Raw genomic sequence first — 5,225 nt, 5'->3', positions numbered from 1 at the left:
CTTGTGGATCAAGTCATGTTCTTCATTATGTTCTGGAAATGGATTTCAGGGGAACAAGAAAGGCCGCAGAGAAAAGCAGCATCGTGATAATGACACACAAGCCACCTGTCTTCAGCTTAATGGGAGTTTGGTTTCATTTTTGGCATCATTAAATATTGAACCTTACTAGTGAGTGATAAGAGCAAGAGAAAGTATTTATAGAGAGCGAGCTCATATTTTCACTCTCTCTTCTGACTTCAATTTTTTCATTCTGCTGAGGTGGAGTTGTTATGGTGTAGAAATTGTAAGGAAAATATATTAAAAAAAATCCTTTTTCAGTAAATTATTAACGACAGGAAAAGTCATGTGGCCTTTGAATGTCATTGTGGACAATGTGCGGCCTTGAAGTCAATGATTCTTAGTATAAAACTGAATGAAAATGTCTTTGAAATCAAAATTAATATTTTAATAATATATTACCTTGAAAAGGTTCAATGTTCAAAAAATAAAATGTCTTTCAAATTTCAATAGATTTGTGCTGTCTGTAGCCAGTAATTCAGTGCACAAAAATTGTTGTACTCTTTGCAAACGAACCATTTAGTTTGTGTCATGTTTTCTTTTACCTTTAGTAATTTTGTTCATGGTTCTTTAGTTTTTTGAATGAGTACATGAGTACATTCTAAATGACAGATGAATTAGCTTGGACTAAAAAAAGTTTACAAAATATACTTTTATGTCTGGCTGTATATGTATTGCTGATACATTTTCTCTTTCTCTCTTTTTTATCTTTCGCATCCTGGACTGGATTATCCTTCATTGGCTGCTGATTTTGCTGGAAATGACTCGCTGTGATTTGTGGTGAGTTTGCCATATTACTTCCTTTCTTTATATTGAGATTTGCAAAGCTCAGCTGAACAAAGACAGGCCATTCATTGTTACACGTCACATCATGGTCCCCTCAATGAACTCCAGATCTGCCTAAAGGGATAGTTCATCCAAAAAATGAAAATTCTGTCATTAATTACTCACCCTCATGTCGTTCCAAACCTGTAAGACTTTCATTAATCTTCAGAACACAAATGAAGATCTTTTTGATAAAATCTGAGAGCTTTCTGTCCCTCCATAGACAGCTACACGTCTACCACTTTGACGCTTCAAAGCGTTTTAAAGAAATCATAAAACTAATGCATATGAATTGAGTGGTTTAGTCAAAATTTTCTAAAGAGACACGATCGCTTTATATAATGAAAAGATTGAATTTAGGCTTTTATTCACATATAAACATTCATCAACTCAAACACGTTCTGGTAAACGGAAGCTGACGCTTGCAAAGACCAATTAAGTTAATTCTTGTGTGTTAAGCAGCACGTTTGAGTGTTTGATCTTCCGGAAGAGGTTTGTTCTCACACTACATTCAGGTTTGGTTGAGCTTCTGTGTACAGGTGCATCTCAATAAATTAGAATGTTGTGGAAAAGTTCATTTATTTCAGTAATTCAACTCAAATTGTGGAACTAGTGTATTAAATAAATTCTATGCACACAGACTGAAGTACTTTAAGTCTTTGGTTCTTTAAATTGTGATGATTTTGGCTCACATTTAACAAAAACCCACCGATTCGCTTTCTCAATAAATTAGAATACTTCATAAGATCAATAAAAAATATATTTTTACAGATATTTTAAACAGAAATGTCAGGCTTCTGAAAAGTATGTTAATTTTTATGCACTCAATACTTGGTTGGGCCTCCTTTTGCATGAATTACTGCATCAATGCAGCATAGTGGCATGGAGGCAATCAGCCTGTGGCACAGCTCAGGTGTAATGGAAGCCCAGGTTGCTTTGGTAGTGGCCGTCAGGTCATCTGCATTGTTGGGGTCTCTCATCTTCCTCTTGACAGTACATTGAAACCATTCATTGAACCAGCTTTTGGTACCTTCGGCAGTGTGGGCAGGTGCCAAATGCTGCTGAAAAATGAAATCAGCATCTCCATAAAGCTTGTCAGCAGAAGGAAGCATGAAGTGCTCTAAAATTTCCTGGTAGATGGCTGCGTTGACTGTGGACTTCAGAAAACACAGTGGACCAACACCAGCAGATGACATGGCATCCCAATTCATCAATGACTGTGGAAACTTCACACTAGACTTCAAGCAACATGGTTTCAGTGCCTCTCCACTCTTCCTCCAGACTCTGGGACCTTGATTTCCAAATGAAATGCAAAATTTACTTTCATCTGAAAAGAGGACTTTTTTTTTCTCCTTAGCCCAGGTAAGATGCTTCTGGCGTTGTCTTTGATTCAGAAGTGGCTTGGTAAGTGGAATGTGACAGTTGTGGCCCATTTCCTGAAGACGTCTGTGTGTGGTGGCTCTTGATGCACTGACTCCAGCTTCAGTCCACTCCTTTTGAAGCTCTCTCAAGTTCTTAAATCAGCTTCGCCTGACAATCTTCTCAAGCCTGCAGTCATTCCTTTCACTTGCACACCTTTTCCTACCACACTTTTTCCTTCCAGTCAACTTTGCATGAAGATGCTTTGGCACAGCACTCTGCGAACAGCCAGCTCTTTCAGCAATGACCCTCTGTGGCTTACACTCATTGTAGAGGGTCTTGATGATCATCTTCTGGACAACTGTCAAGTCAACATTCTTCCCCATGTCTTCTGCTGGGATTACTGACCTAAACCCAGTATTTATACCCTGAGAATGGTAATTTAATAGAACTTGAAATTAAATATTCTAATTGATACCGATTTTTTTATTTTGATGAGCAGCAAGCTGTAATCATCAAAATGAGAACAAAAAAGTCTGGGAATATTTTACTTTGTCTAATAAATCTACAATATATTTAAGTTTTACTTTTTTAATTAAATTACAGAAAAAAAAAAAAATCATGATATTCTGATTTATTGGGATGCACCTATATGTTCGCTGATCAGTGTTTATATGTGAATAAAAGCCTAAATGAAATTTGTTCATCATATAAAGTGATCAAGTGATCAGAAAATTTTGACTAAACCACTTAGTTTATATGGATTAGTTTTACGATCTGTTTATGAACTTTTTGAAGCATCAAAGTGGAGTAGTCTCGTAGCTGTCTATGGAGGGACAGAAAGCTCTCAGATTTCTTTAAAAAGATCTTCATTTGTGTTCAGAAGATGAACGGAAGTCTTGTGGGTTTTGAACAACATGAGGGTGAGTAATTAATAATAGAATTTTTATTTTTGGGCAAACTATCACTTTAATGCAGTGTGGTATCCGTCATCCCAGTGCGAAATACTGACTGTGTAAACAAGACCAAGAAATCAAAAATGTAAGCTCACTTATGCATTGATTTCATAATACTTGTTTTTTAAGAGTTATATTTGGTTAAAGTGAGGAAATTGCTTTTAAATTGCTTTTACAGGGATTCAGGAAGTACCAATATCAGACAGATGATACTGTACTGAGAATTAGATCAGTCTTATCTGTGCTGTCGGTGATGAGGCCTGAAACACAAAACCTTAGGCTGAACAGGTTATCACCACAGCCCTATAAAAGCTTTTCACACTGTTCAGACTGACAGATGGTGGGAACTGGGAACAACTGATCGATAAAAAGGGTGCAAGGAGTGCACACTGCTTATAAGAAAAAGGGTTTGCAATTTCAGAAATGCCTATTAAATTGATTATTTTATTTTTTTTTTATTAAAATAAGGCATTAAAGATTAAATTACATTCCTTTTTTGAATTTATGTTTTCCATGACTTTAACAGGACAAGGGACGAGGGTTTGATGATTGAGTCATCTGTAAATATGTGTCTGTTTCATGGCTAAACACGCAGTCAAAGTAATTATATACAAGAGATTCAACGTGTCAACATTTAACTACCTTTGCAATGCATTTTTTTTTATCTTTTAGCATTTACTGTATACATTTTTTCTTCAAAGCATTACTACACAATAAGCTTTATTTTACAGGTGAATGCGTATTGCCGGTCATTAGGAAGCTATATGAATATTTGGGTCAATGCCATTCATTTTATGTTATATATGTTAATTGCTCATTGACTGTATAATTCATGTAGAATTTCTGACTTTGAAAAACTGGAAATAGTGCAAATAGAGGGTGAAAATAGTTTTAATATAGCAACGAGAAAAAGGTTTTCCTTGATATATCAAACACACTCCTTTATTAATTCTTCTCTACATTTTCTAAGAAATGCATCTTTTTACTAGGATTTTTTTTTATTATGTTTCTTGAATAAACAGTTCTTTATTTAGCTTTGCTTTGTAAACAAACAGTTATGTCCAAAATGTGTGCTGTTCTTCATTCAAGATTGAGGTGGGTGGAGTTAGGTTTGACTGACAGTTTGAGGAGCCAATGGACACACAAGATTCATTCACAGCTCTTTTTAATACTTTTCATTTGTTAAATATTTGAAAAACCCACAGACTTAATGGGTGACCAGCCAATGATTTATGAAGAAAAAATAAAATGTCAAAATATGGAGATATAAATTTTCAAAGATTTCACCAGTGAAAATATTTTAATTTTTATTAATTTACTGAGTTTTAGTATTAGATTGAAATAATAATAATAATAATAATAATAATAATAATAATAATAATAATAATAATATATAAAAATATATATTGTTTCTCCTCATTGTAATTGGCCCCTCTGGACATGCCAGCATAGGCACGTGCCTAGAGATTAAAAAACTGACATTAAAGGTTCATCGAAAAATGAAAATTATGTAATTTATTACTCACCCTCATGCCGTTTCAAATACGCAAGACCTTTGTTCATCTTCGGAACACAAATTAATGCAGTTGGCGCAGTGAACGCAGTGCAGAGCTTCCATTTTTACATCTGGACACATGGCTCAGTATTGGCCGACGCTGTTCACGTGTGCACCACAACGCATACGTGTGATGCTGACACAGGAGCCAGCCAATACAGAGTTGGCGACAAACAGGGAAGATGAAAAAATGTTGAATAAATTTGTTATTTTTGTTTTGTTTTTTCGTGCACAGAGTATTCTCGATGCTTAATAACTTTAATCATTGAACCACTGTAGTCACATTGACTATTTTAGCGATGTCTTTGCTACTTCTCTGGACCTTGAATGTGGTCATTTCGTTGCTTTCTATGGGAGATAAAAAACCTCTTGAATTTCATAAAAAAATATTTTGATTTGTGTTACGAAGATGAACAAATGACTTACGGGTTTGGAACGACATGAGGGTGAGTAATTAATGACAGAAATGTCAT

The sequence above is a fragment of the Chanodichthys erythropterus genome, chromosome 15 (assembly GCF_024489055.1).
Source record: "Chanodichthys erythropterus isolate Z2021 chromosome 15, ASM2448905v1, whole genome shotgun sequence".
Lineage (NCBI taxonomy): Eukaryota > Metazoa > Chordata > Actinopteri > Cypriniformes > Xenocyprididae > Chanodichthys > Chanodichthys erythropterus.
The sequence above is the reverse complement of the archived record's forward strand: the minus strand, read 5'-3'. Positions refer to the sequence as shown.